Genomic DNA, 10,011 nt, shown 5'->3' on the forward strand with positions numbered 1-10,011 from the left:
TCCCCCCCCCCCAAGTGCCTCCAAGTATTTTATTCTTATTTAACATCTAGTTAACAACAAGGATAAAATTCGAGTAGTATTTTCGAACACAGAATTATTTTAATCAATCTGTATATATTCTTAAGTATTACATAAATTTTTTAATTGTAATATTTTATAAATATTTATAAAGCAAATAACTTTACTTCAAATAAAGATGAATTTTTAATGGGACGATTTTTATATTTACTATTTACAGGATGTCTCACAATTACATTTCCTTTTACAAACTGTCTTGCGGCAGTTATGAGACACCCTGTATATTGTTCGTCTATTTTATATATTGAGAATTATTTTTTCTCAGAATTATTTTCATAATTTTCCTTTTCAGTATATTCTTCTTTCATAGAATTGTTGCAAAATGGTACATTCAATCATACTTCTATCTTATTACAACAATACATTATTTTATTACATAAATTCACATCAGCAAATTACTTATATTGTTTATTTAAGCAATTAATACAGTTGTCAGCTAATAAGTGACAACTGACAGCAATATCGAATTGATAACGTATATGTATATTAAACAAAATTATGTTGCAACAACGTTTTTGTAACATTACATTACATGCGACGTTTTGCGTTTTGTCAGATAAATGTTTTGGTAATGTCTCAGATACCAAAAATATCTTAAGTTGATTATCTTACATATGTGATATCACATTTGCAACGTTTCAACATTTGTATAACTTGTCTACAATGTTAGGAACGTTACAGCTTTAATTCCAGAAATGTATTTCTGTAACGTTCCAGGAACAAGAAAATACAACTTAAATTGTAACATTTTTATAACGTGAATTTGGACACTTTAAACTTTTATTTAAGGTAAACTTACTTAAAGTAAACTTAAAACTTACTTTAAGAAAAATATAAAAAAAAGTTTTTCTTCGAGATAATCTTGTAATTGTAAAATAATTTTCTAAATTTCAAGGCAAGCCTTCTTTATTCATAAGGAAACTTAATTTCAAAAAATCATTTTATTAAGAGAACAGGAATATAAATTTCATCACATTGTTCCTTTATTCTATATATTTGGATGGATTTTAATTACGAGAAAATGCACCACATGTAGTTGCGTATCGCTCATAGAGTGGCGAAATGAATGTTTCAAAAATATTATACATTCGAAAAGTCCTGGATCCCTTAAATATCTTGAAAGATAAGCATTTATAAATTAAAAAATGTTTTATATAAAAATATAGTTTAAAATAGTCTATTTACTGATCTTATTAGATTGGGTGGCATCGTCAAGGTTAGGTCAGGGTCGAATCGATTTTTTTAAACAGGACATCTTATTTTTTATTTCAGAATCTAATAGCTGATATCAGAACTTTTCAAAACACTATAACAAAGTTATTTTCCATTAAGAACTTTTCAAGTTATAAAGCTTAAAAATGACAATATCGCCGACATTAGCATTACCCAACGTGTACAACTGATTAGCTGATTGAAGTTTGGAACATTCTTAGAGCGATTTTTTCAAAACGATTTCTCCCATTTTTCCTTTTGCATAGAAGTATCTCTGCATGCCAGACAACAAATAAAAAACACCCACCTTGAATACATGCGTCGGAAGGCACCCTTATGAGCGAAAAACCACAAGAATAGTTTGATAAATAGCCCTTTGTATTCGTTAGCGGTGTTTTCTTCATAATATTATCATAAAAACAATTCCTAAGGCAGATAGTTATATCGAAAATAGTTTTAAACTCGTTAAGGAACTTGATGATAGACTTTTGAGTAATGAATTTCAGTGAATAAATTTAATATCACTGAATGTTGTGAGCCTCTTCACTAACGTCCTCATTGACTATGCAATGGACTGTATTAAAGACTATTGGCGATTTATTTCTAGAGATTGTTGTTTACCGGAGGAGGAATTCATCAAAACGGTTCAGTTTGTTTTAGATTCTACTTTTTTTGTTTTTGATAGTGTTATGTATAGACAGAATTATGGGACTTCTATGGGCTCTCCGTTGTCTCCCGTCATCATGGATCTAGTTATGTAAAAGTTGGAGGTTAGAGCTTTGTCTTTGATTCGGTTTTCGTTGCCCTTTTACTATAGGTTTTACTATAAGTTTGACATTTGCGTCTTCAATTAGTTCCATTCTTGGAACTATTTTTAATTCTCATCATCTTAGGCTACAGTTCACTATGGAGGTAGGGAGTGATAGATTGAATTTTTTAGATGTTATAGTGATTAGGAATAATGAGTTAATAGAGTTCAATTGATACCACAAGCCGATTTTTTGGGTAGATATTTGAATTTTTGGTCACAGCACTCGGTTTCTTAAAAAATAAGTACAATCACGGAATTAGTTGATAGGATATTTTTGCTTTCGAATCCTAAATTTCACCTTGATAATTTGTGTTTTATTATTAAAGTATTATTAGAGAATAATTATCCATTAAACTTTATATTTGAGAATATTAACAATTGTTTGAAGAAAATTATTATGGCTAATAATAGGAATAATAAAATCAATATAGGCTCTAAAGAAAATTCTAAAAAATAATAAATCAAATGCCAATTTGTACCAACACTGGTTATTAGTGTGTATTTTTATACCATTTATTCAAAGTGAATATTAAACGTATACGTTTCGACCTACGGTCAAGGTCCTCTTCAATACAAAAAAAAAAAAAATAACAAAATTACATAATAATAGCGCATACGAGATAAACTAATAACATATAAAATGCGAGAAAAACTGTGGTGGTGATGTCCGAGTAATCTTGGTCATTAAATTATTAAGTTAACTAAAAAAAAGATTTTTTTGTTTTAAAATGACCGACTAAAAGGTTAAAAATAATTTAAAAAATGCTAACATGAGATTATACGCCAAAAATGGTAAAAAAACTTACATGACTGTCAAGATTGAACTGTTTCTATAAGGTTTTGTTGTATGTTCCATTAGGGGGGATCCCGTTTGCCTACAAATCGATACATCACATTTGCCGACAGTTCGTTTGCACACAAAAATTATTGCCTACATGCACTTTTGCACACAAATAAAAATTTTAAAAACTGAGTTACTTTTGCCTACATTATTATTGCCTACAGGTCACAACTTTCCACGCTAAATGAGGACCACCTCACACCAAAAAATGGTGGTTGATTAGAGTTAGATTTTTTTGGAAAAATATTCCAAGCGGACACTGTCTACGCTAACACTCCATTGTTTACATGACAGATTTCCTAAAAATATAAATTATTTTCTTATGTAACTTTAATTTTATATTTGTGCGCAAAAATGCTTGTAGGCAATCGAACTGTAGACAATAATACATGTAGGCAATCGAGTTGCAGGCAATAATAATGTAGGCAAAAGTAACTCCGTTTCTAAAATTTTTATTTGTGTGCAAAAGTGCATGTAGATAATCGAACTGTAGGCAATAATTTTTGTGTGCAAACGAACTGTCGGCAAAAGGCCGATGCTAATATAGGCAAACGATACTGTAGGCAATCGATTTGTCGCAAAAGCAACCATCTCGTTCCATTAGATTGTTCCATTTATTGTGTAATACAAATGTGAATAAATTAAAAAGTTAATATAAATAACAGTAAAAATCCAACATTAGTTCACTTACATGAAACAAAATTTGAAGATATTAGACACGACATAACTGTTTGGTAGAATGACGTAAAATGAAAATTGAGAGAAACAGTGGACAACAGAACATGTATTTACAAAGACAATAAGTAAAAATATAAATAATAAATAACCAAGTATAAAAGATATAAATTGGAAGCATTACATCTCTGAAAAAAGATCTATATATAACGGATCAAGAGAAAATATATCGTTTTGTAAATTCAGGTCTTGTTTTTGTTTTTTAATATGTATCATCTCTGATAACAATCTTTTATGTAAAATTTGCTCTTTGTCTAAAATATGTATGTTATCCCAATCAAATTCATAAATAAGTCCATCCGATATTGTGTGATAACCGAATGTTGGATCGTGTTTCTATTAATAAATGATTCCTATGTTCACTTATGCGCGTTTTTAGGTATCTACTTGTTTGTCCAACATACGACGCATCATAGTCTGTACAGTCAATCTTATATACTATTGGATTGAGAAGATTGAAGTAGCACATCTTTCTGAACTTTGATAAATCTATTGAGCTTATTTATGCCTCTATAAGCCATACGTAAAAATGGTACATTTTTTAAGAGCATACTGATTTTTTTAGAAATATTAGGAATAAATGGTATACAGAAAAATTTTTTATTATTGATATCATCTTGGGTTGTCAATTGTTTATCAATAATAAATTATCAGCACAATTAAAAGGATCAAATTTTTTGTAAAGTCTTTTTGTGATAGTTGAAAATATCAAACTTAGAGGATAACCATTATTCAGAAGGATTTTTATAATTAAGTCAAAATTCTTTTTATGAAAATTTGAATGAGAAAGTAATAAAACTCTATCGATCAAACCAAGAATCGTGCCAATTTTTTGACAGAGAGGATGCCATGAAGAATAATTAAGAAAACGATCCGAAAATGTAGGTTTACGATACCAATAAAAAATAAGAGTTTCCTCTTTTTTTATCAAGCAAATGTCCGAGAAATTTAATGAGTCTCTACCAATTTCCATTGTAAATTGTAGTCTTGGGTGGTAAGAATTGAATTTAATAAGAATCTCATTAATATGAGCATTGTGACATAGCTAAAGCAATATTATCAATATATCTTACATAAAACAGTGGTGTCACAGAAAATTTATTTAACGAAACTCTAAGTTCTGCATGACTAAATCAGCAAGTATAGGAGATAGTGGAGAGCCCATGGATAAACCAAAGATTTGTCTATGAAATTTGTCATTAAACATTAAAAAAGTGGAATTCACAACTAATTTTAGTGCTTTAAAAAATTCCGTTTTTGAGATGTCAGTATTTTTTTCTATAAGATACCATCTATTGAATATTCCATCAACAACTACAATAGATCTATTGGTAAAGAGTAATTAGTTAGTAAAGAGTAATATTATGCCCAAAGATAAAAGAGAGGCTTCAGCAGAAATTGTCAAATTTTTTAGTCAAAAATAGCTATTAACTGTAGAGCTGTTTGCTGGAGGTAAACTCTTATTAATGATCTTATGTAGGAAAAATGCTAAATTATGGAGTGGATTTCCAATCAATGACACTATAACCCTCAACGAACATCTAAGTTTGTAGATCTTAGATAAACCATAAGCTGGTAATAAGATTGGTGTAGTATAATTTAAATTGTTATAATTATAGTTCGAAAGGTATCCGTAATGCTTCCAACCCTTAAATAATAATTTTAATTCAGTAATAATTTTATTTACTGGATTCCGTCTTAAATTTTCGTACTGAAGAGGACCTTGACTGTAGATCGAAACGTATACATTTAATATTCACTTTGAATAAATGGTATAAAAATATACAACTAATAACATTAAGTGTTGACTGAAATTGGCATTTGATTTATTATTTTTTAGAATAGGAAAAGTGTTGTTAATGACAATAGAGTTGAAGTAGTGCAGCCTTTGTGGTCCACTTTTCCTTTCGTTCATGGTATTACTGAGAAATTTAGTAGATTGAATAGCGAGCGTATGAAGATATCGTTTTATAGTACTAATAAATTATGAGAATTTTTATTAGGGTGCATAAAGATCCTTTACCGGGTGACAAGAAGTCGAATGTTGTTTATAAGATCTCGTGTAAGAATTGAGATGCAAGTTATGTGGAACAGATGTATAGACAGCTGAGGTCAAAAATTACGGAGCATAAGAACCACATCCGATGGAACACGTCTATTCGTAATGTCATTACCAAGCATCGGTTACAAGAAGGTTATGATTTCAATTGGGACAATACTGGATGAGGAGCCTCACTACAGGATTGAATTTGGAGATGATATTTATCAGGAGAAACGCATGGACTCAACCTGCAGACGGATATGAAGGAACTTCCCAAAGCCTATCTCCCGATCATAGATAAGTTATAAAGGTTTGTGTTGTTGTCATGTCTAGTCAGTCAGTGTCGTTCGTACGCAGTAATGAGTCTTTCTGGCGTGTTTATCGATTACTTTCCAACTTTCTTGTTCTTGTAATTGATTAACGCTTTAATGTTACATTTTTCCCTTTGTTATCTCGGAAAATTGCTAGCTAAAAAATAAAAAGTAACTCACTATGTTTGATACTGACTGGCCAATATTATCAAGAGCCAAATCTTGAATTATTTTTGTAGTAATGTTTGCGATATGTTATGTGAGCGTGGTAAGCGTCCTTATATTTGGATAATTAATTATAATCTTAAAGTTGTTTGATAAATCATTCTCCTTCTATTTTACGATACTTTTTAATTTCTTTCCTTTTTTCTTTTTCCTTTTTCTTTCACTCTTTTTGGTTTTAATTCCGACATTTAAATTCTTGATGTAGGGGAGCTATGACAGAATAACTTTTATTCACAGTTTTTATATAGTTCATGTTGTCTCTGAGGAAAGCTCAAAAGTGAGTCGAAACATGTAAGTGCGTTTTAATGAATAAAGAAGTTTCACACTTCATAGGTACATTATTTGCGCGACATCTTCTGCGCCTTACTCCTGTCCGCATCCTTTCCAGTTCTATCTTATATAGGTAAACTATCTTATGAACTTTATAATGACATGATATTTTTAATCTGCAACTTAGTAACTCATAATAATTTTATCAAGCAGTATAGTAATTAATAAGCAATGTCCGATAATGTTCTTATTTTTTTTAAACACCACTAAAATCGCTCAAAAGCGAACAAAACACGGCAACAACAGATAGATGCGACGGAGAGTTCAAATTCTCATAATTAAAAGAAGACGAAAATAGATGAGAGATGTATATTTATACATAACATATGTACTTTGATAGTGCAGTTTTTTTAATTCTATACAAAAATTAATTTAGAAAATAATAATTCCTGGAAATTATATGTACCAAAATATAGTAATACAACGATAACTAATCTGTATTAAAATGTAAATTTTACGAAGCGTATTGTTTTGCCTTAAAACCATTTACAATTTACTTAGTAATTTTTTTGTTATGTAGTATATAAATACCTTCAGCACGATTTACAAAGAATCATAGTCTATATGGTATATAGAGTAAAAAAATTATATAAATTTATGATACTTTTTTTATTAATAATTTTTTAATGAATAACAAGTGACGGATAAAATTTATTCACAATCACTCAAGGACATAACCTGGACAACATACAATATATTAAGGTTAAGGTTATTGTAGGGTAGTCCCTTACACTGCATATTTACCAAAAAATCTAAGTATAATATAAATAATAGACACAGTAACGATACTGTATGTGACACAAACAAATTTTTTACTGTTTCATATTTAAAAGACATTTCGGAACAATTCAAAACTACCTTAAACAAATTTGACTTTAACACAGCTTATAAACCTATGAACTCTCTCTGAAAAACAGAAAAAGATCAACTAGATATTATGAATCAATGTGAAATAGAATATAAAATAAATTGCTAAGATTGTCGTGTGTTGGTCAAACTAAGAAGAAACTTGAAACTCGAATAAAAGAGCACGCATAGCTAATATTTAAAAATCTACTTGTTTTTTATCCGTGGTTTCCTGCTATCATCAGTTAAAAAATAATCATAGATTAGACTGGGATAATGTTCATATCATTGATTCAGAACCATCTTTTTATAAACGCATGATATCGGAAATGATATATATCAAAAAACAAAAGTTTGAATTAAACAAACAAAGCGAAACAATTATCTGACATTTATCTTTCGATACTGTCCAACGATATCCCCTTTTAACTCATTTCACTCTTCCACTTTTATCATTCATCTCACTCTCCCTTATTTTAATAAATACTTTGCCAAAATTTTTTACGATTCAGATAAATATACACATTCCTCTAGACTATTTAGAGATATTTTCCATCTCTCCTACAAAACATCTTGTTATTGGCAAGGAATCTAAAGTATCCTGGATGTACTATTGTGCTAAATACGGGTTAATAATATTAAAATAATCATATAATAATTCTAAATTTTATTATAACTATCTCTTCTGACACTTTGTTGAATCACAATTATTTATATTAACAGTTGAGACTCTCTTGTACTAGTTACTAACAAGAAACAAATTTTAACTTAAAAGAATCCGCAATATAACTGTAAATTCGAACAAAAATTCTGTGCTACACACTTTATTAAATAGCGTTATTTATTTACTTTGTTTAACTAGCAATATAAGCTAATTTATTAATGTTTTATTTTATCATGCACCAATTTTGTTTATGAATATTTTATCATCTTGACATTTTATTTTTGATTAATTTATACTTTAATTTTTTATTACATATAATATACTGAAGATGGCCCAATTTTAGCCATCTTTTGAAACGTTTATGATTATATTATTAACTGAATTACAATATTTTAAATACAAGACTTATTGCAAAATAAACTTAGCATTGTGGCTCTATATTCCTTTTATTTTTTTCAATAAAACAAAAATAAGATCATCTTACCGCGTCTGCGGCGTTGATTCTGGAATAAACTGAAAAAATGGTAGTATATTTGCCAATTTAATTAGAATTGTATACGAGTATGTATAACTTTGTTACGTACATAAAGTATATATAATAACGCACACATACACCTTATATGTAATATGATCCAACATAACATTTCATGGTTTTATATGGTCTACAAATATTAGAAAATTTAATTTTGAGATATTTTGGAAAAATTGTCAGCTACGATTTCATTTGCATTTTTTTAACCTATGAATAATTACAAATAAAGCTACAAGTAAAACCCTTTTTTTTTTCATTTTCAATGTACTTATTAACGCTTGAAGACATTGTGTATAGTATATATAATTTGATACATAAAATTATAAATAGAATTATATTTCGAATTCTATCGTGAATTATAGATCATATTAAATGAGCTTAACCCAATAAATGTAATATAACAAAAGTAAAATAAAATTTTGTTTAAGTTTTATTAAATACGCAATTCTAAGTGCTATCTTTGATAATTACATATCGTCACGGAAATAGGGCGCCATCAGAACTGCAATCATTGCGCTTCCGTCATCATGTTCATAATGTCACTTTCCTGTCTCAAAATGTATCAAAATAATATCAATAAAGCAAGACTTTGAATTTCATAAAGAATTATGTTATGTGTACATTTCAGTATTATAAATAAGATTGAGAAAATTTAGAAAATGTGTGTAAAAATAAAAAAATACATGCTAAAATAAGAGTCACAAAAATTTAATGAACAAGTAACGTTCCATTTTATTCTATTCTTTTGATAACAATGTCTTCAAAAGTATCGTTGAATTAATGAAGTGAGAATCATTCTAGGAAGGTAAAACAATAATGTGAGATTGAATAGACCAACAACAACCTTTACATGCGTTCTCACCACGTGATTATAACGAAATGTAATTCCAACGTTCCACGAAGGTGCCATGGAACATCGCGCACCTGTACCAACATTTCCGTTGTATGTGTGTGTACACGTAAATAAATACATACATACATGCATGCTGAGATTACGTATGTTCGTTCCGACTGTCATCGGTATAATTACGTTTGCAAACGGCAAACGCACTCGTGCATGCGACACCGACTCGCATTCCACAACTCCATTCTCTCATCGTAGAAGAAAAGATAAAAAATTATACGTTGAAAAATTATATAAGTAGGCAAAGAATTAATAGAAATTAGACAAAAGTGATAAGTTTAAGACTTACAATTAGTAGAGAGCATTTTATTACAAATTTAGGAAAAAAAAAACTTGCTTTTGTTACCACATAAAAATAATTCTGTTAACAATAAAAGATGTAATCAAAAATATGAGAAAGTTTAAAAATTTAGAAAATTTCGATTAATTAAATAAATTAAACATTAAAAATGTATAATATATTTTATATATATATATATAT

General features: G+C 28.8%; 1 protein-coding gene across 1 annotated transcript in view; it reads right to left on the minus strand.

The window, feature by feature from the left end:
- Window positions 1-10,011, minus strand: part of LOC108748543 (extracellular serine/threonine protein CG31145-like) — a gene marked incomplete at its 3' end in the record, with an annotated part of 100,242 nt that overhangs the window by 89,265 nt on the left and 966 nt on the right. The window lies entirely within an intron of this gene.

The sequence above is a fragment of the Trachymyrmex septentrionalis genome, unplaced genomic scaffold (assembly GCF_001594115.1).
Source record: "Trachymyrmex septentrionalis isolate Tsep2-gDNA-1 unplaced genomic scaffold, Tsep1.0 scaffold230, whole genome shotgun sequence".
NCBI lineage: Eukaryota > Metazoa > Arthropoda > Insecta > Hymenoptera > Formicidae > Trachymyrmex > Trachymyrmex septentrionalis.